Here is a 23,249-nt window from a genome sequence, read left to right as displayed (position 1 = left end):
GGAGAATACAAAAGGTGCATTCTTGAGGCCAAATGGCATCATGTGGTAAGCATATGACCCCCACTCTTTTGTGAAAGTGGTCTTCTTCTTGTCATCTTCAGCTATTCTGGCCTTATGGTACCCTGAAAACTCGTCCGTAAAGGAGTATGTTTCATTCCCCACAATGTTTTCTAGTACCTCATCGCTGAAGGGTGTGTGGAATCGGTCGTGCATGCAAGCGTTGTTAAGGTTGCAATAGTCTACACATACCCTTATCTCCATGGCATCCTTCTTATTCTGTATCACTATTGGGCTGACCCATTTTGCCTCATCCACCGGGAAAATAAGTCTTGCTTCCAACATTTTGTCTGTTTCCTTCTTGACCTTCTCCTTACTCTTGGGTTTAGCCTGTATGGTCTGTGCTTTGGCGTCAGGATTCAATACAATCTTCATTTCCTTGATGTCCCCCTTAATTCCCTTTAACTTTGAAAACAAAGCTAGGAACAAATCCTCGTACTCCTGTAAGAGATCAAAAGTTTCCCTTGTCATATTCTCATCCCAGTAGTCCCCTATTGATGCCATATTAGGTTTATCCTCTGTGCCAATGTTGTTCTTCCACAACTTCACTGGGAGCAAGTGTGGAGCATCTGTTACGAGTCCTTCCTAGATATTTGTTGGCCCTCGTTTTTTATCAAATTTTTCTTATTAAAATACACATAATTTCCATGTTATCCATCCATTTACCATCCATATACACCCTGTTTTGACGAATTTATTTATATTCAGGTATATAAATTATGTTTTTCAATTTTTAGATGTTTTTACAAAAATTAGATTTTAAGTACTTTTTTGGATAGGGTCAGAAGTTCCCATAATGGCTTCATTAATGTCATAGTTACAGGACAATTGGGCACGAGATGAGCACATATATAGAAAGCTTGGGAAGTAAGATTGAATGAATTCCTGTTGGTTCGGTCAAACTGAGCTTAAATAGGCCCGGTCAAAGCTAGTCAAACATGACCAGTCATTTAGGAAATCCCTAGAAAATAGGCCAAACTTAGTTATTTTGGGGAATTTTCCAACTTTTGTGTAGTTGAATGGGTGGATTTGACTAGGATATATGGGATTAGGATAGACAAGGTTGTTAGAGACTTTTTAGTCAAGTTTGTTTATTATTTATCTATTTAAGCCAAGACTATTGAAGGCTTAAGGATGTAGAATTTATGTAATTTGATTTTGAGACTCTTTGAAGATTGAAAGTTAATTGAAGAACCTGTTTCATTTCAATTTGTTGTTCATTCTTGGTTGATTTATTGAAGTTGTTGTAGCTGAGATTTCTTCAAGTGTGCAAGGCAAGGGTGGATGCCCCCCACACCAAACTAAGTGCGCTTCTTGGTTAAATTTTTATAAATTAGTTCTTGTTTCAAATTTATTTAGATGTGTGATGATTTTTGAATGAATATTGGTTTAATTCTAATCTACATATGAAGGGACATACATGAATTTAAGTTAAATTCCCCTTCTATTTGATTTTGAACTAAAACTGAATTTCATTCTCCTTTTCTTATTTGAAGTTATTTCTGCATTTCTAGTTTGAAGCAATGGTGATTATGATAGAGTAGAATTGTGAAGAAGGACAATCTAGTCCTCCTTAGTTAGGAGCCTCTTCTTTTACATCTTTTGCATCATAAACCATTGTTAATTAGTGCTTTTAGATTTCTCTTCATGGAAATAGTATTGTAGGGAAGGACAACCAAGTTCTCCTAAGTTAGGAGCCTCATCCCACATATTATTTAAGTGAATTAGGAATAACTTAATTAGAGTTTATATTTGAATATGAATTTCTTTTAATCTTTTTAATTCATCTTCTAAAATTGACTACCATTGGAATCCATAGACTTTGGACATTATTCTAAGTTCTACAAACCTGTATTGATAATTAAATACTTTTTTATTTTACTGTTGGCTTATAGGGGTTTGACCCAGGTTCAGAAGAGTTATTTAGCCAAACAAATCCCGTAGCTACCGGCCCTTTCAGCAACAGGCCGCGGAGCGCAGACTGAGGTCTCACCCGAGGTAGCAGGGGAGGGTGTTGGAACCAAGTTTCCGCACCCTCGGGATGTCTTGATGTGGTCTGGAGGTTTCGCGCACCGTTTCGTGGCTTCGCACCACTCCGCTTCACGCAGATTCGGGCCCAGAATACTCCTTAATACTTATTAATGCACTTTTTATAGATTTAATCTACTTTTACGGTCTTTAAGCAAACATTTATCAGAATAAACCAGTTCACGCAAACATAATAAACAAAAATTCACATATATTCATAACATAATCATATGCACACAGATCAAATAGTTATGTTAACCATGCAATAGCCAGATCCGCGATAATATAGATTTAACACAGAATTTCAAAATCAACTTATCTTTATTCAATTTCTTCACCAATACATTTAGATCCACCCTGCGCACTCAGCTGTAGGGGTCTGCGCACACAAGTGCGGACTCTTCTAGGCCTCTGTGTACATAGTTGCAGAGCCTCTATCTACTACCCAATCCCTCAACTCGTACTTAGAGATGCTTCAAGACTTTTCTCTTCAAAAACCCATTACATATCAGATCCAAGATTTCATACCAAAAAGCTGCCTTCTACCCATAGAGCCTCGCTCTATTTATACCTTCCTATGGTCCGCAGATCAGCTTACTTCCTATTATTCTATATTATTTCTTGGGCGGACAAGCCTTTTACTCGACCTTTTTCATTTCGCACTCCGCATATTTCAGAGGTTTACAATATTTTTATCTTAACTTCTAGGCTATCAAACCCAAAATTGTTACGCGGGACCTCTGCTACCCAACATTTACTCAATAAATTGACCCAACATTTTGGCGCCGTTGTGGGGGAAGCATACTTCAATATAGTCAATTAGGAAGATTGAAAAAAAAAAAAAACTTTTCATTACGACTATTCATTCTTAAACATAGAAATTAGGAAGGTAGATTCCAAAACAAAACCCCCAAACCACTAATAAAAACACACTAACTACTAAATCCATTTGCAAAACAAGATTTACAAAACATGATGTTAAAGAAATCATTTAGAGAAGGAGGGTATGCCACCACAAGACTATTCTCAAATCCTTGTCCACAATTTAGAATGCTCACTAGGGATGAATCTTCATTTCAAAGGATAGAAGAGCAACAAAGTATCCATCAAGAGGATCCACAAGAAGAGAACCTAGAAGCTTTTTCTAGTTATCTTTGTAAGGAGATTAATGAATTATGGATCACATGAGATGAAGTTCAAACAATAGAGCTAGAAATTGAAGAATATCTAGAATATGTATCACAAGATGCCTTGTGCATTCATGATTTTGAAAAAGTTCCATAAGAAGGACTTTGTGCTATGATAGCTGAGAAAAATCAAAAACTTAAAGATCACATTCAAACTTGGTTTCAACTAGTCATTAGGCCACAATACCACTCCATTTTTCAACATCCTTTAGCATCAAATCTTTATGATCAACTAATTTTTCAAGTCCAAGTATTCATTAAGGTATATTTTTCAAACTTGGATGTGAGTCTACTTATGATCTTGTTACACGAATAGATGCATTGGAAATTCTATTATACTTGAGAAAATGACTTATTTTTATACAATAAAGTAGAATAGAATAAATAAATAAATAGGTAGAATGATTTCAAAATAAGACTTTTTCTCGTTCAATACTCACTTGAAAGGATTACATGGAAAAATGCAGTAAGAACAATCCTATTTTGGGTAACCATATAGGATCATTTTGAAATCATGTCTTTTTAACATATCTCTTGAAATCTAGTTTTTAAATCCATTTTGAAATTTTCAATTTATATCACAAATAAAGATGTGATCAAAATCAAAGCTAGGTCTCAAGTGAAATGTTGAAGACAAATTTAGTACAACCTTGATTTGAGGTGTCTAATGGAAATTTTTTTACCTGAAATTCATAAGGAAGACAACCCTTGGAATATAGTTTCCAAATCAATTTGAATAACCTCAATTTGGTATCATATGAAAAAGTTATTCTTGAAATACTAACTGCTTGTCGAAAAATCTGCATGGTGACAATTCTAGATCTTGGCTGTTCATTGGCATATTTAACATATCAAATCATCCTATTTTCAATTTTTTTTTTAAATGGGAGATACATATTCAATTCTATATCAATACACAATTTTAATCATCTCAATTTGAGGTCAAATGAAAAAGATATGCTGCATTTAATGACTGCATGTCTTCGAATCAACATAGTAAAACTCTGCCTCCTAGGTCTGTTCATCACCAATTTTGTGATATCAAACCTAATTATTTTAAAAATCTATTTATAATGGAAAGACAAAAATGAATCTACTTTAATGGAATCACATCGATCCGATATTTAACTAAAAAGTTACACTTCAAATAGTTACTGTTGGTCTAGTAAACAATTCACAAGCAGCTCTATCAAACATGGTACTCCTTATAATTTTTACCATATCATTTTAAACCATTTTGAAAACCTATTTATACTAGAAGTATCCATATGAATTCACTTTAACTTGACTTTGGAATCACTCTAATTGGATACAGAACAAATATTTTGTGAACAAAATACTGCTAGGAGGTCTAGGCTGGTCACCATTCCTCAAGGGGTAAACGAATGCATTTTCTTTGTATATCATATTTGGACTTGTTTTCTAAGCAATGCTTGTAATGATTTACATATTTCTTGGAAGAAGAGAGACTGTAGACCTCTCTTCCTCCATCATCTAATATTGTATTGCAAGCAAGTGCTATGTTTTTTGTAGGTCATAGGAAGAATGAAGGAGTGAACTCCATGGATGAAGTAATTTTCAAAGTCAATTTTAAATTCATATTTTAGAATATATATACAAATGTTCAAGTCAAAGAAAATTGAAAATTCATGTGACGTTGAGTTCATCCAATGAAACTCAAACTCTTGAAGCTTGTCTTTAGATACTGACCAACAACACCAATCACTCTATGACATGATCGAGATTGAGACAAAAGACATGAAGCTAATAATCAGAAGAAGAAGTCAAGTTTTGTACCATGTCAAGTCACATAAATTTCCAAAGAAGCCTTTCATAAGCCATATTGTTCATGATTTCATCCATCATCCATATTGTATGTAAAGCTCCGCGATCATGCATGTTGAAGTCCAGACTTATTATCTATCCATTTACTACAAGATCAAGACTTCAACCTATCTTCTATTCATAAGCTTTCCATACTTCCCTACTACATTACACCCTACCTCCATCCAGAAAAGAAAAGAAAAAAAATAGAAAAAGATCAAAATAATAAAGGAATTTGGTTGTGAAAATCCACGAAAGTGGCACAATACAAACCCAAATTCATATAGGAAAACGAACCAGCTTGGCCGATATGAATTCTTTATCTGGTTTTACTTTTACTTGTGTTTGATTTTGCAGAAACAAACCTCCAATAAATGCAAGACTTGAGGACAAGTCTTAACATCAGCAAGGGGGAAGTTTGCAATAAAACTATGTGAATAATTGAGCCACTAAATTGCAGAAGGAACTTCAAATACATGGAAGAAGGGACCTGAGACATCACTAAAAATATTATGCAGAAGGGACCTTAACAACATCAATATTTAAAGATCTTGAATCAATGTCAGAAGCAAAAAACATGAAGCAGAAATAAGTCTCTACATTTAAAAAACATCTTGGAAGAGCCATCGACATCATCGACCATCATTTGACTGAAGGACATAATTGACATCAAAAATCTTATGGGAATACAAGTACAGTAAGTGAAAATTTTGCTCTTAAAATTTCAATTATTTTTTAAATTTCTAGAAATTGATAAAACTAGTTTAACTTGATATGCATTCCACTACATTCACCATTCCACATTTATCCCATTAACTTAATCATAATAGAATATATTACAAACTATCATTTACCCCTACCATACAAAAATCAATTCCCTATACATTATCCTACCATATAAAAAAATCATTTTCCTATACATTTTTATAAGCATTTTGATTGAAAAATAAGGGCAATGTTTTTCCCCTTCGAAATTTTGTCGACCTACATGAACCATACAATGGTTAAATGTCGAATTTTTTTTTGATTTTAAATGACCTATCCTATGGTCATTTTAAATTTTTTTTAAGACATAAGAGACAAAGTATGGGTGCTAAGGCATATACCTAAAGATATATGCGAAGAATTACAATAAAAAACATGCCAAAGAAAAAATGAAAAAGGAACTAATGGGCATATAATACAAAGTGGGCATGAAATGTAATGGAAGGCATGTATGAAGCAGCCATGATAAAAAACAATATGATGTTGCAGTGACAAGATAGGCCTATACACCGTGTAATCCGAAGGACGTAGCCACGGGCAGGATGCGGTCATGGTAGGTACAATGAGCATTGAGTTGGCATAATTGAAACGAACAAATAAAGTTCAAATGCTCTGAAAAACAATTACAGTGCTTTGTATTACGTTTTTTTTCATAGTCCAGACCTGCATTACATATTTCTTTCACCATGATCCAGGTGGATGTTGGTGGCCACCCACCTATCCCATTTGGACCCCCACAACTATCTCTTTCAGCTTTTTCGGTTTCCTAAATTGTAGCACAATTTACTATTTTTAGCAGTTTTTCGGGCCCTGAACTTCCGGAGTCGTTTTGAGGCCCTAAACAACGTTTTTTGGGAAGTCTGGGGGCAACATGGGTCCATGGACCGATTTTTTCCTTCCGAAAGTGGTAGTGCTTGGACAGATATTTCTAACGAGCTATTGTACGCGTCAAACAGAGATCGTATGCCAAAGTTACGACCCCGGGAAATTGATGTACCAATTTACCCAAACGGGGCCCACAGTTTGGTGTTTCATCTTCTAGGGTTAGGTTTTGGGATGTGAAGGATTTTCCATTGTTTCTCAACAATAAATAGGCCTTCGAGCCTCATTGTAACACAGTTCAGAGGCATGTAGCCACCACATCTCTTCTCAGAGATAAGCTACCATCGTCCTAGCTGGTTTATTTCCATTTTTGGTTGTAAGCATATTTCAGTATTTTCCATTAATGAAATGAAGTATTATTTCTGCTGCATCTTTGTGTATATGGTTATCTCTGTATTTTGTTGTGTTCCTGTTTAAATCCGGATCAGTGGTATCAGAGCGGTCTGATTTTTCTCTGTTTTTCTTTGCATGTCCCCAACGAGGTCGAGATATAAGGAGTTAGGGCTTGAACTAGTCAAACCTTTGCAAGACCAGCCTTGCAAATCCCGACGGCCTCCCATGGCGGATGAAAAGAAAGACAAGGGGGCAGGAGATCTTATCAAAATCTTGTGCGAAGAAGCCCTCGAGCGACAAAGGAACACGATGATGGATAGCTTTGCGTAGATCCTTCAGTAGCTACCCAGAAGCGACACATCAACTTCCAACAGCTACTCTGGAAACGCCACGCCCTTCAAGGTGCAAGTTAATTTTGAAATCCCCGTCTTCGAGGGTCAAATAGATGCAGAGGTCGTAGATAAATGGTTAAATCTGCTAGAGGGTTATTTTTCTGTTCATGAATTTTCGAGTCGAGAAAAGATTGTTTTCGCTCTTCTCAAAGTAGCCCCCCACGTCAAGGACTGGTGGGAAACCTACTACGAACAGAAGGATGAAAATACCGGCTCACTATTTTCAGCCGCACCCACCTGGAATTCATTCCGGGATGCCATCAAGGAGCAGTACTACCCTGTCAAAAGCTATGAGGACAAATACATCAAATGGACCACACTGCAGCAAGGACGTGACCAAGATGTGCCAGAGTTCACAAACATTTTTCATACCCTTCGCACACAGTTGGGTATCAAAGATTCTGAGCTACATCTGATACTCAAATACCGCGGCTGCCTACACAGATACATTTAGGAAGAGATGGAGTTCTTGAACATCTCCTCGCTCGGAACGGCGTACCGATACGCTGTCAAAATCGAGCAAAAGTTCAAACAGAAGAAGCAAGACTTTGGATTTGTAAATCCAAAGACCAAAGGACAAAGCCAAGGTGGGGTGACCCAAGACAACCCGTCGAAGCCGCAAGAAAAGAACAACACCACGAAGCTGAAGAAGGACACATGAAAGTGGTGTGAGTTCCACAAGAGTCCCACTCATAACACAAGTGAGTGCCGGACCAAGCAGTTGCTGGTGGCCGAGTTGATTGCTTCCGAATCAGATGCATGTTCCGACCCTGAGCCAGAACTCGACAAGGGGAATGACAAAGGGAAGCAGATCATTGATGCGGATCCCAGTGCCACTATTACCACCACCAAGATCCAGAAAAATGAGCCCGAAGATCCAGAGGAGGGGGAGCGCCTTTTCCACTCACAGATGTGGGTGAAGGGTTCACCGTTGCAATTCATTGTCGACATTGGTAGCCAAGAGAACCTCGTTTCAGCAGAGGTCGTGAAGCGGTTGGGCCTACCGACTACACCACACTCGCAGCCGTACAGTATCGGGTGGCTTCACGAAGGACGAGATCTCAAAGTTCGCCAGCAGTGCCGCCTTCCCTACAGCATCAATCCCTTCACAGACAAGGTATTGTGTGATGTTACACCTCTGGATGTTTGCAATGTACTATTAGGCCAACCATACTTGTGGAGGCGACATGCTGTGTATGAGTCAAGGCCTCGCGCTGTCATTATTTCTTTGGATAATTCATTATGCAAGATACCGGAGGTAGCCCCACCTATCGCCACCTCTTTGATCACTACCAAGAAAGGCAGCAAGCTCATATCACAGACCAGGAAATTCATTTGTCTAGTACAATCCCAAAGTAAGGGGAAGATCGTCACCACATCCATGACCCCCATGAAGGGTTCCTCCATGCAGCAGCAACAACAAAGGGATACGGTCATGACAGAACACAGGAACAACTTCTCCTCACCCACAGGGGTACCACACAAGTTTCAGGTGGGTGACAAAGTTTGGTTACATCTGCAAAGAGAACGCGTTACCAGAACCCATCAGAAACTCATACTACTTCGACATGGTCCTTACACCAGTAACAGGGCTACAGGAAACAATGCTTTGAAGCACAACATTTCTCCATTCCTTCGCTTACACCGAGTGTTCAATGTAGACCGTCATCGACCATGCTTCCCACCATTTCTGGACACATCAGAGATTGCAGAACAACTCACCAAAGACCCATATCAGCAAAAGCCTCCTCATCTCAGGGAGGAACTCAACACAATGGTGACCATTGCTTCCTAAGGGGGGAGGAATGATCCACCCACCTATCCCATTTGGACCCCCACAACTATCTCTTTCAGCTTTTTCAGTTTCCTAAATTGTGGCACAATTTACTATTTTTAGCAGTTTTTCGGGGCCTGAACTTCTGGAGCCGTTTTGAGGCCCTAAACGACGTTTTTTGGGAAATCTGGGGGCAACATGGGTCCATGGACCGATGTTTCCCTTCCCAAAGTGGTAGTGCTCAGATAGATCTTTCTAAAGAGCTATTGTACGCGTCAAATAGAGATCGTATGCCAAAGTTACGACCCCGGGAAATTGATGTACCAATTTACCCAAATGGGGCCCACAATTTGGTGTTTCATCTTCTAGGGTTAGGTTTTGGGATGTGAAGGATTTTCCATTGTTTCTCAACAATAAATAGGCCTTCAAGCCTCATTGTAACACAGCTCAGAGGCATGCAGCCACCACATCTCTTCTCAGAGATAAGCTACCATCGCCCTAGCTGGTTTATTTCCATTTCTGGTTGTAAGCATATTTCAATATTTTCCATTAATGAAATGAAGTATTATTTCCGCTGCATCTTTGTGTATATGGTTATATGTGTATTTTGTTGTGTTCCTGTTTAAATCCGGATCACACCATCACAACTCAAGGTAAGCCCATGAAAGAGATTTCAACGCTGAGTATAGTCAAAACCTTGTGAGAGAAATCAGAATTGAGAGAAATGCAGAGCACAATGCTGAAGAAGAAGTGTGGAAATAAGTAGGTAAGTTGAACATTGGTTTTAACGAATAGGATTACAAGCCGAGATCTTTGCCATGCCAATTTGACCAAGCTCACCAACAAATTCCAAAAAATCCGCATAATGAAGAGGAACACGACTTAATAACTCAGAATCGTCTTCAAGTCACTTCCAGATCAGATAATTTTTAAAAGAAGAGAGGAGAATTTTGTGATTTTTTTTGAAAAATGGAGCAGGCGGAGCTAACTGGGATTTAAGCCAAGAGATATGGTAGTCATGTAGCAAGAACACACCACCTAAGTGCAGAGATCTCGTGAAGCAAGAAGGTAAGAGAAAAACCAAAATTTTTCTCATAAATGCAATGGATATTTAGATAAATAAATCTCGGGATTTTTATGCAAACACGAGTTAACTTCAAGTTATAAACTAGTGCCTCTACCACTGTTTAAAACTTATCACTGCCACCATTCACTTAAACTCTACCACCAATGTATTTTCCATTGATTTAATGAACGAATCCTTGGAAATATTGAGGGAGATTTCTGATTGAAATGGTGCTGTCTAAACACAGGAACTCAAGTTATCTCAAAAATCACTTCCAGATCAGGTAATCCCGTAATTTTCTCATGCATGGTTACACACATAGTTTTTTATTTCAATTTTTATACAAACAGAGAACATAATTCTTCTTATTTTTAACACAGTGGGCATAATTCATTACATTCATGTATGGTTGTGTGGGCAAATTCATTTCATTTATGTGCATAGTGAGAATTTTTGAAACCAAGAAGGGATTTTTGATGAATTTTAGCAAAAACAGGGATTGCATTATAAGTTAAGGAGTAATACAAACATGATCAAAATGTTTTGTATACAGAGAGCAATTCTTTTATGGATTTTGAAAACGCAGTGAAGCTAGTTCATGAGTTATTTAATGAATGTTGACATATATACAATGAGCCATTCTTTGAAATGTTTTGCACACAGTGAGCTTAGATCATTGCAGAATGACTGGATGGTGATTTTGTCTTAAAGAGAGGAGAAATTATGTGAGAACTTGAAGAACAAAAAGACACTTTGACATAATTTTTTTAAATTTTTCTACACAGTCAATTCAAAAACAGAGAATTCTACATCAAAGACAGAGGAGTTTTTTTTATTTTTTGATGAAACAAAGGATAGAATATAAGAAATAGATTAACAAAAACATGTTTATTATGTTTTTATAATCTTTCTATATCAAATTTTTGTGTTTGTGGAAGCAGTAAGTTCATTTTTTTTTAGGATTGGTTTCATCTCTTTGTCAAGGGCATCATAAAAGAGGTAAGCAGGATACTGGAGAAGCATTTGAAGAGAGAAAATAAACATACAGGAAAAACTTTGTTTATTTACATAGTAATTTTTTTTTATCAGAGCAACAGACTCCTTTTTTAGCAGAAGAGAGAAGACACAAAAATTGAAGGAAGAGAAGGATGATTTTTATTTCCCAGATTTTGATTTTTGAGGAAGATTATGTAGCTGAGCATAATTATGATCGCCTTGTAGGTTGATTTTCATTTTCCAAGAATTGATTTCTCAAAAGTGAATGAATGAGTGGTTATGCTGCATGCAGTGGTTACCTTGAGCATTCTCCAGCATTCAATATCTCCAAATAAGATCACCTTCAACATTTTGATTTCTCCAACATAAAGTAAATCCCAAAAATTCAATTTCTGAGAAGATGAATTTCAAAAAAAAAAAAAACTTGTTCATATTTATGAAAATAGCCCATTTCCAGAATTTGTTTTTTTTTTAAAAGCAGTGAGTGGTGGTGCTATTAAATTTAAAAGCAACATTCAAAATTGTAGAATGATTTTTGTCTCCAGAAATCAATTTCCAATTGAATGCATGCATTGGTTAATCTTCTAGAAATTGATTTCAAATTGAATGATCATGAAATTTTATTCAATCCCAGAAATGCATTTCGATTTTTATGAAGCCACTATTTTTAATTGCTTTTTATGAGCAAACTAAATTGAAATTTGAAAAATGAAAACATGCGATTTTTTCCGAATTAACCCACTTAGGCATTAAGCGGACAATTTTCTCAAATTCATTTCTATTCTGGATATTTTCCTTGTTCTTTCGACCCTATTTTGCAGATTGCACAGGTAAAACAGTGGCTAAATTGAAAGTGAATGCCTAGTCATAAAAATGATTGGCACAAGTTATTTTGTAGTATAATTATACAAGAAGAAAGCCCCCTGCACAACTGAAATAAGCTTTGATTTGTTCGATTGTTGTTTTCTCTGTGACTGTGCGACATTACAAGATTGGATTCTTTCAGTGAAGATGTGAGGGCAAATGGATATTGGCTCCTTTAAGTGAAGTTGTTGATATTGCTAATCTAAAACGGACAAGAATGTTGTAGCAGAATGTACTACAAAATTCAAGTTGTATTTGTTGTCTTTTCTGAAGCTGCTCATCCCGATTTATTGGTGTTATTTATGGTGTTTTATCATCAGAGGAAGAATAGTGTAAAGTTTTTGTATTTATCTGTTGGTGGTGAAACCTCATCACACATCAAAGACATTTTTGTTCCCATCACTCCAGAATACATAGCCCAAGCCACAAGTTTTCCATTGATAGGTAAAGAATACTACAAAGGACAACACTTCAAAGAGAAAGGATGAAATTTATTTTTAGAAAAACAGAGAAAAGGAAAGGAAAAAAAGTAAAGAATGCCATCTACAAGGAAGGAGAAAAAGTACATGAAGGCATAGATATCCTTTTATAGGTAGCTCAATAGGAAGCTTCATCTTCAAGGGTCAGAGCCACAGGTACATTAGCAGGCCAGTCAGCATATAGAAGCAAAAGGTTAAGGAGACAGAGGCAAGCATGAGGACATGTTTGAGAGTAAGCAAGGGGGAGATTTTGGCCCTCGTTTTTTTTAATCAAATTTTGCTTATTAAAATACACCTAATTTCCATGTTATCCATCCATTTACCACCCATATACACCCTATTTTGACCAATTTTTGCATATTTAGGTATATAAATTATGTTTTCCAATTTTTAGATGTTTTTACAAAAAATGGATTTTAAGTGCATATTGGACAGGATTAGAAATTCCCATAATGGCTTCATTAATGTCATACTTGCAGGACACCTGGGCACAAGATGAGAAAATTTCTAGAAAGCTTGGGAACTAAGATTGAATTAATTCCTATTGGTTTGGTCAAACTGAGCTTAAACAGGCCCGGTCAAAATTGATCAAACAAGACCAGTCATTCAGGAAATCCCTAGGAAATAGGCCAAAATTAGTGATTTTTTGGATTTTTCCAAATTTTGTGTAACTGAATGGGTGGATTCTGTTAGAGTCAATATTTGCATACTACCATCAGTGATCAAAATTTCTCTTTTCATATTCATTTTAGGTGTCCCACTCAGAATTTTTTTATCATTCCACTAGGTCTTGCAAAAAAATTAGTCACTGATGGTAGTCCTAGTCCAAAAACATCACTCTTCCCTAAATGTGATTACTTGCTGGCATAGTTTCATATCTTGTTGACTATACATCATCCATAAAGTTATTTTTTATCATGCCATTTGTATCAGTCATGAGGTCATTATGTCATATTGAAATTTAGTCCTTCAAGGTCTCATTAGGTCTTTTAGGGTTTTTCAAGGTTTCATTAGGTCATTAGGGTGATCAAATAACATCCCTTCAACATGTGAAGATGATTTGTAAAGATAAATGCTTATTTCATTATGTAACTTTATGTCTTTCAAATGTAATAATTTCACCATCCCAAGTTGTTAACTCAGTGTTCCAAAGATGCCAGACCATCAAAATATCAATTTTTCAAAGGAAATAGTCAAGTGAAAGGGTAAAGTTTCAAAGGGTTAAGTGCATGCCAAAGGGAGTTGTCTTTTCCCAAGGGTGTCCAAATCATCATTTTCCACAAGCACTAAACCCTAATTTCCTCACCCATTGAGCTAGGGTTGGTTATGGAATCAGAGACATATGAGTATATGAGGCATAAGGGAGGTCATTTCAGCAAGTATGAGGCCATTCCAACTCATACACATCATGTCTCCATCATTTTTCAATAAGTCAGTCCAAGAGACAAATCATTTGCCACACATAGGGCCGATTTTTCTTCAAACTATGTTTTAGACCAAACAGGGATGAATTTGGAAAAAGTGAGAGAGGTTTTTGTCCATAATAGGCCAAGGATGAAAAACCTCCTTCACGTTTTACACAAGTTTCATGGTTTTAGAGAAATGTCAAAAATACAATTGCTACAAGAGAGTTGCTGCACTTCTGGAGTGACTTTGGAAAAATCACGTTTTCTTCTATCTGGAGTCTCTAAATGACTTTCTTGATGAGTCAAATGATAACTAGACAAAATTATATTTCCAATGAGATATCATGCACTCAATTTGGAGTTGATTAAGACCTCCAAAAGTTTCCTGCAAGAGAACGCTTCATTTTTGCACCCAGGTCGCTGCGTGTTTACCAGTCTTGGGAGATGGGAATTTTGACAGGGTAAATGACCTTCAAATTGAAAATAAAGGTATATATGGAAAGTAGACTCGAAGGGATTTCCAACGAGCTATTGTGGAGAAACTTTAGACACCAGGAAGACCTCCAAAAGCAGTCTTGAAGAGGTCGCAGCGTGTTTGACACTGTGAGGGCGCTCTTGACAGTGAAATGGTCAAATGCGCAGCACCTAGGACATTGTTCTTTTGTTTGGGGCATCCAATGAGAAAATGGTCAGCATTTTTGGATTCATAATGATGAGTACATGCACCCTATAATTTTTATAAGAATTTGGAGCAAAAATGGTCAGCCAAAAGGGTCAAAAACTACCAAAAAATCACATTTCTGCCTCTTTTCTGGCCTGGTCGCTGCGCGTTTGAGTAGTCTTGGGAGATTTAAATTTTGGAGGGGTAAATGAAGCCCATTTTGAAAACCAAGGGAAGTTCTAGAAAATAGATAGGATAAGCTTTCTAATGAACTATCCTGGGCTAGATTTGGACATCGGGAAGGTGGTCAAAAGTCATCTTGAAGAGGACGCTGCACGTTTGACCAGGGTCACTGCGCGTTTGAACAGGGTCGCTGCGCATTTACCAGGGTCGCTGCACGTTTACCAGGGTTGCTACGTGTTTGATAGTTTTCCACAATTTTCACTGTTTCATTCCAGGTTGACTTTTATCTATGGGAAATTCAAGTTTTACCTATGTAATTGATCTAAATGATGTAATTATCATGTTTTTACTTTTACCTAGGGTAGATACATCAGTTAGATGGCCTATGTGGCATGTAATGAATCAGTTTGCTAGAGTGAGGGATGAGTCACTTTGACCACCCTACACTCCAACTATCAGTTCAACCTTTCTTGCAACTGCTCCTCCACTCATGGATTCGACCCCTGATGCCTAGGATGAGTTGGTTGTTGGCCTATATTATGTATTTTCTCAGTCATTTTACAAGTTGGACTCAGTTGGATGCTTATGCTTTGAGTAGACATCATTTTGTATCAGTTTTAGCAGGAGATTAATGAAAAGTTGCAGCTATTTCTTTGGGATCCATGTGGTATGATGTTTAGTTCAGTTTTTCTTATGTTTTCATGTGTTAGAATGTATTGTTGACTCCATTTCATCATTTCATACTCTTTAAGTGGATGTTTTCAAGTTGATAGGCAAAACCCATAACATTTATGCTCTGTTTTCGGAAAATTTTCACTATCTATGTTTTCTTCAGTTTAGGAAGAATCCATGTTGCTCACATGCTCTTTCTAGCTCCTCACCTGTCTTTGAATAACTTCACCCATCAAACCCTAGAGTGCTGAGCCTTGTGCCTACCTTGCCCCATCGAAACCCTGCAATTTTGACCTAATTTCCTTGCCCTAATTGTCCGGCTCCTCCTGATCCAGCAAAACCCTTCAAAATCAAATCAAACCTTGTGATACTATACTTAGCCTAATATCATTTTCTTGATCCAGTCATCTTGGCTGAGATCCTTACGGAGACAGCCCTCTCCTGGCCTAGTAGGGCTAGCTGCTTGGCTAAGCGTGGTTTGTGGTTACCCTGGCATTGCCTTCCTTCAGCCTAAGGCTCAATCCAGGTGATAACAGATTCGACCAGGATAGATGGGATTAGGATAGATAAGGTTGTTAGAGACTTTTTAGTCAAGTTTGTTTATTATTTCTCTATTTAAGCCAAGACTATTGAAGGCTTAAGGATGTAGAATTTATGTAATCTGATTTTGAGACTATTTGAAGACTGAAAGTTAATTGAAGAACCCGTTTCATTTCAATTTGTTGTTCGTGCTTGGTTGATTTACTGAAGTTTTTGTAGCTTATATTTCTTCAAGTGTGCAAGGCAAGGGTGGAGGGTCCTCACACCAAGCTAAGTGCACTTCTTGGTTAACTTTTCATAGTTTTCATAAATTAGTTCCTGTTTCAAATGTATTTAGATGTGTGATGATTGCTGAATGAATATTGGTTTGATTCTAATCTACATATGAAGGGACACACATGAATTTAAGTTAAATTCCCCTTCTATTTGATCTTGAACTAAAACTGAATTTCATTCTCCTTTTCTTATTTGAAGTTATTTCTGTGTTTCTGGTTTGAAGCGATGGTGATTATGATAGAGTAGAATTGTGAAGAAGGACAATATGGTCCTCCTTAGTTAGAAACCTCTTCTTTTACATATTCTGCATCATAAACCATTGTTAATTAGTTCTTTTAGATTTCTCTTCATGGAAATAATATTGTAGGGAAGGATAACTAGGTTCTCCTAAGTTAGGAGCCTCATCCCACATATTATTTAAGTGAATTAGAAATTACTTAATTAGAGTTTATATTTGTAATATGATTTTCTTTTAATCTTTCTAATTCATCTTCTAAAATTGACTACCATTAGAATCCATAGACTTTGGACATGCTTCTTGTGTTAATACTTGTGTTAATTGACTAAAAAATATCCCTCTCCCCTTTGGTCTCATGAAACGTAAGGTGCCTCAACCCTTCCAGGTCGTCCTCTTCTGGATCTGGGTTCACCTTCCCGTAGGCCATGGCCTCTGAGTATCCTGACTCATAATAGTACTATTGGAACCTCTCATCGATGCATCCTTCCCACAATTGGCCTGATGTGAAGAGAATCCTTTTAATGGCATACAGAGCCTCGATTAGTCGTCTATTACTATCCTTGAATGAGAAACTGCTCCTGAATTATTCAGCCAGAGCATCCCAATCCCACGTTTGTCTTCGTAGCTCTTCATGTATGTACCACGCTTGAGGGACTATGCCTAAGGTGTGTATGAACATGTGTACCCATAGTTACTTTAGAACTCTTTCTCTGTTCCATATTTATGTGTAGTTGTCCAGGTGTTGTCAGGGATTTGAGTTCCCCCTGTATTTCACAATATCTTGCGGGCGATCCCCTGCCTGCTTGAATCTTTCCCTCATGGCACTCTTGATCCTTCCCCAGTCCTGGAGGTTATTGTGGTGGACTCCTGATCCGAATTGGATCCTAAACACTCTATAAGTTTTCATGACTATTTCAAATTATGCCAAAAGCTTCAAGTCTTAGAAAAATCAAGTTATCAGAAGGAATCCTCGTAACAGTTGCAGTTGTGACCAGAGCGGAGCAACGAGGACCCTCGGTCGAGTGTGCAGACAGTTGGCCCATGGTAATGTGCGCTGGTGCAAACTGGAAAAACCGGAGGCCAAATCAAGAAACGGGGGTGGTTTCTGATACGCGATTACTAATCACGTATCATAGGGCGTCCCCCTCAGTGAAGGAAAGCCCCAAAGCTCTCGAACCCGAAAACGCTATGAAATGCAGAAAAGTAATGCGTTCGGTTCCGTAGCGTGGGTTTCCACAAACTGGCAGGATATCGGAAGGCCTCAAGGTGGTAAGCAGTTTTGACTGAGTCCCGCCTGATGCCACACATCGAGTGACACGCTTCCGGTGGATGAGAGAGAAAACCGCCCGCATCGGATGGGTAAACGTCAAGCAACTTGCCCGCCCGATATAATGACAACCGTAGGATCTAGGGGGCCCAGATCAACGCCGGAGGAACATTCCGATGACTAACCAGATTTGACAAGTCAAAAAGCAAGATTAAAGGGGATTTGAAGTCTGACGTGGACAATGAGTTGGCAAACGATTCGTATTTCGTGGGCAATCTTGAAAAAAACAGAATTAACGACCATTCAAATATGATTCAAGGAATCTGACACCCAGTTCGTTAGGAAACAGGTGGCCACCTCCCTGCGAGGCGTTACCCAGTGATGATGACGCAGAGCAAAGGAATTCAGATGGACAGAGGACAGGGAAGCCAGAAGGCCGGGAAGCAGAAACGAGCAGTCAAAGAACAGACTGGCTTTAAAAGCTACGAACTAATAGAGGCAGATCAAGGCAGAGAAGAGTTAGCTAGATGCAAAAAACTAAGAGCATAGAATAGAGAGTAGAAGCCAAGCAGACCTGAAGGCAGCATCGAGCCAGAGAGAGCAAGAGAGAGTTAGAGAGTCTGTGTACTCCATAGAAGGCTTGAGAGGTTCAAGCAAACTCCTTGGCATAGGCCTGTCATACTACTGTGACCATCAGAGGTCGAGTTTCAGTAAGGAGAGTCTGTGCACTCCATTCCTACTGATTTTTATCTATTTAGTGAGACTTGAATCGAGCTCACTGTTGTAAAAACTCCGCTTGAAAACATAATAGAGAGGCCACCACTGAAGGCTGGACCACGAGACATAGCCCAGGAGCATTGGGTGAACTCCTTATTAAACTTGTTGTTTTTACATGTTTGACTGTTATGTTTTCTCTAGTTGCCTCAGTGTCTATGTATTCTAGCAATCTTATCGATCCGTTGCATAAAGTAACATAGGCACATCCATGCACATGAGTTTGTAATACCTTTAATTCTTCATCCTGGATAAATTCCAGATCAAGTGGTATCAGAGCATTAGGTTAGTAAGGTTAGATAAGCTTGTGCTGGATTTTGTTGCTGAATGCTAACTAGATCAAAGCTTAAATTAGGAGAAGGAGAGTTGGTTGAAACTAACCCAGAAATTGGAAGAGTCTATTCTAAGAAGAAAATGTCAAAAGAAAATCCCTTGGAATCCGACCCCTAGTTCATGGATAGTTTTATGACCATGAGATCCATGGTGGATTAAATGTATAGGGAATTTAAGAAAAATAGAGATGAAGATTCATCAAACTCAAAACAAGACAAAGGAGTAGAAGAATCTCTCCTCCATGACCACTCTAAAGGCAAAGGGAAAGAAGAAAAATTTCTCATACCTCCTAATAGCCCTGAGAATAAAAAGAAGACATCTTTGATTAAATTAGATGTTAAATTTGATTTACCAATATATGATGGAGAGTTGAATGCAGAGAAGTTGGATAATTGGATAAGACAGATTGATGTTTATTGCAGAGTACAAAGCATTGACTCAGACAAGAGTAAGATTCAGCTGGCCAGCCTATGCCTTGGAGGCACTGCTTTGGTATGGTGGGAAGGCAGGACACAAGCCGACATGAATAAACATGGTAAGATTCTCTCTGTCTGGAGTGAACTTGTTTCTGCAATTAAAAAGCAATTCTATCCACTAGCATATATGCAACAAGCCATGATGAGTTGGCAAACTCTTCGACAACTAAAAGGGAAAAGTGTACAAAGTTACACCCAAGAATTTAGGAAAAGAGCTTTGATTCTAGGAATTTCTTTAGACTCACTTGAAACTCTGCTGAAGTATATAGGTGGTCTACACAGCTACATGAGGCACACTATCCTCATGTTTAATCCCACTAGCATAGATGAGGTATCCGTTTAGGCTACACATCTAGAAGCTAGAGGTAAGAATGGGAACCCAAAAGTTGGGGGATCATCCCAACCCAGTGCAAGCAAGAATAAGGAGAAAAGAAAATAGAAATGGAAAGAGAGGAAGACAAATACTGTACAGAAAAGCAAGTCTTCATGCACTCACTGTAAGAAGGATGGGCATGATGATGAACACTACTGGATTCTGCACCTGGAGCTGAAACGTAAGAAGTTCGAGGGCAAGAAGAAGAAGACTGTTGCAGCTATTCAAAAGGATTTGGGGCCAGACTCAGGAGTTGAAACAACAATGGCAGCCACAGGTATAAAAGGTTGTCCGCTTTAGAGAATGCAGAAATCAAGAAGCAGGTACAGGAGCTACTCGAGAAGGGGTTCATCAGACCTAGCACATCACCATGTGGGTCTCCAATTGTCTTGGTGAGAAAGAAAGATGGCTCGTGGAGAATATGAATTGATTACAGAGAACTGAATAAGATAACGATAAAAAATCATTATCCCCTTCCTCGCATAGATGATCTATTAGATTAGTTGAAAGAAGCTGTTTATTTTTCCAAGTTGGACTTGCATAGTGGATATCATCAAGTCAGAGTTGCAGAGCAAGATGCATGGAAGATTGCTTTCAAAACAAAGCAAGGATTGTATGAGTGGCTGGTTATGCCTTTCGTCTTAACTAATGCTCCTGCTACTTTCATGAGAGTAATGAATGATGTACTCAGACCTTTTCTTGATGATTTTGTTATTGTATATCTGGATGACATTCTTATATTCAGCAAAACGTGGAAAGAACATTTAAAGCATGTTAAGCAGATTGTAGATTTTTTGAAAAGAGAAAATCTTTATGTTAAACTCTCAAAATGTGAATTTGGCAAAATGTATTTGAATTATTTGGGTCATATAGTAGGGGGTGGTGAACTGAAGATAGATCCCTCTAAGGTTGCAGTCATTGTAAACTGGCCTAAACCCAAATCTGCTACAGAAGTTAGAAGCTTCTTAGGAGCAACACAATATTGGAGAAAGTTTATTTCTAATTTTTCCTTAATTGCAGCTCCCTTACATGCTTTAATAGGATTGAACAAGGTGTTTCAGTGGGGAGGAAAACAGCAGGAAGCCTTCGACACCTTGAAAGAAAAGATTAGTAAAACACCAGTACTAGCACTGCCTGATCTTCAAAGACCATTTGAGATTGAAATGGATGCCAGTGACTATGCCATGGGAGCGGTGTTGATGCAACACGGTAAACCCATTTGTTATCATTCAGAGACATTTAATTCTACAGTAGTTAACTATCCCACATATGATAAAGAATTGTACGCATTAGTACAGAGTATGAAAAAGTGGAAACATTATTTATTGGGTAAAGAGACAGTTATGCATACTGATCATCAACCACTTCAATATCTACACTCCCAAACTAAGTTGCAGAAATCAAGACACTATAGATGGATGGGTTTTCTACAACAGTTTCATTTAGTCATCAGATATAAAAAGGGAATACACAATAAAGTTGCAGATATGTTGTCCAGACCAATTATAAATGCATCTACTATACTTAAGCATAATTCAGTATTGCATGAGAGCTACATTGAAAAATATGCTCAAGATATAGATTTAAAAGATGTATATGCAACTTTAAGTCAAGGCAAACAAGTAGGAGAGTTGGACTATCATGTTAAGGACCAACTCTTATATCATTTTGGGAAGCTATGCATTCCACAAACTAAAAGAGTAAAGATAATTTGAGAAGCACACACTTCTCTAATATCAGGTCATTTTGGTGTAAGTAAAACAGTTGCACAGCTGCAAAGATTTTGTTATTGGCCAAAAATGAATGAGACGGTTTCTAGATATGTAAGAGGCTGTACTATGTGTGCTAAAAGCAAACCCAGTAACAGAAAACTAGGCTTGTACACTCCACTATCAGTTCCTTCTCACCCTTGGGAAAGTGTTTCCATGGACTTTGTTGGAGGACTGCCTAAATCTAGGAAAGGTCATGACTATTTATATGTTGTTGTGGATAGGTTCAACAAAATGTGTATTTTAATACCTTGTAACAAACAGATTACAACTGAACAAACTGCAAAGTTGTTCTTTTAGCATGTATGGGTTCATTTTGGATTACCCACTTCCATTATATCTGATCGAGATACTCGATTTGTTGGGAAATTTTGGTCATGTTTGTGGGAATTGATGGACACCAGGCTGAAGAAGAGCAAAACTTTTGATCCGCAAACAGATGGCCAAACAGAAGTGGTCAACAGGATAGTGATCCAGTTGCTCAGAGGCTATTGCAGCAAGCATCCCAAACTTTGGGATGAACATTTATGTTATGTGTAGCATGCTTACAACTGAGCTAAACATTCTTCTACACAAAGATCTCCTTTTGAGACCTGTTTTGGTTTCACACCAAGGTCTCCCTTGGATTTTGTCTTTGGTAAAGACATAGCAGTTGATGGACATAGTGATGTGGACAAGACAACCAAGTTCATTGAACAAATCCAAGAGATTCACCAGGAAGTACAGGAACAACTGGAAAAGAGCCAAGGCAAGTACAAGGCAAGGCATGACAAGCATTGAATGGATCATAGTTTCCAAGTTGGTGATCAAGTCTAGCTGTATATCAGCAAAGACAGAATGCAAGGTGAAGGTAAGAAGCTAAAGCCAATAAGGTATGGACCTTTCAAGATACTTGAGAAAATTGGTGAGAATGCTTTTCGCCTTGATTTACCAGCTTACATGCACATCTACTCAGTTGTTAATGTAGACAGCTTGAGACTATTTGAACCTTTATTAATTGAAGATCCCGAAGAGCAGAGTCAATTTCATTCTATTGATGATCTGTTACCTGAATATCTTAATGAATTGCAGGAAGATACAGTTCTGGACAGGAAGGTGAGAGCCACGCGCACAGGGAATGTCGAGTATCTCAGGATTGGATTCAAAGGTTCAAAGCCAAGCAGTGCGAAATGGATAGAAATTGAGCAAGTGAAGAATCAATACCCTCACTTGATTGATGCTTAAAAGAAAACCAACTTTTGGTGGTCCAAAAGCTTTTTCAGTGGGAAGGTCGTGATCCGAATTGGATCCTAAACACTCTCTAAGTTTTCATGACTATTTCAAATTATGCGAAAAGATTCAAGTCTTAGAAAAATCAAGCTATCAGAAGGAATCCTCGTAACAGTTGTATTTGTGACCAGAGCAGAGCAACGAGGACCCTCGGTTGAGTGCGCAGACCGTTGGCCCATGGTAACGTGTGCTGGCACAAACTGGCAAAACCAGAGTCCAAATCAAGAAACGGGGGTGGTTTTTGATACACGATTAGTGCTAAAGAACTAATCGCGTATCGTAGGGCATCCCCTTCAGTGAAAGAAAGCCCCGAAGCGCCCAGAACTGAAAACGCTATGAAATGTGGAAAAGTAATGTGTTTAGTT

The sequence above is a fragment of the Pinus tabuliformis genome, chromosome 8, assembly GCF_031772625.1.
Source record: "Pinus tabuliformis cultivar Carrire ecotype Pingquan chromosome 8, CPIR1, whole genome shotgun sequence".
Taxonomy (NCBI): domain Eukaryota; kingdom Viridiplantae; phylum Streptophyta; class Pinopsida; order Pinales; family Pinaceae; genus Pinus; species Pinus tabuliformis.
The sequence above is the reverse complement of the archived record's forward strand: the minus strand, read 5'-3'. Positions refer to the sequence as shown.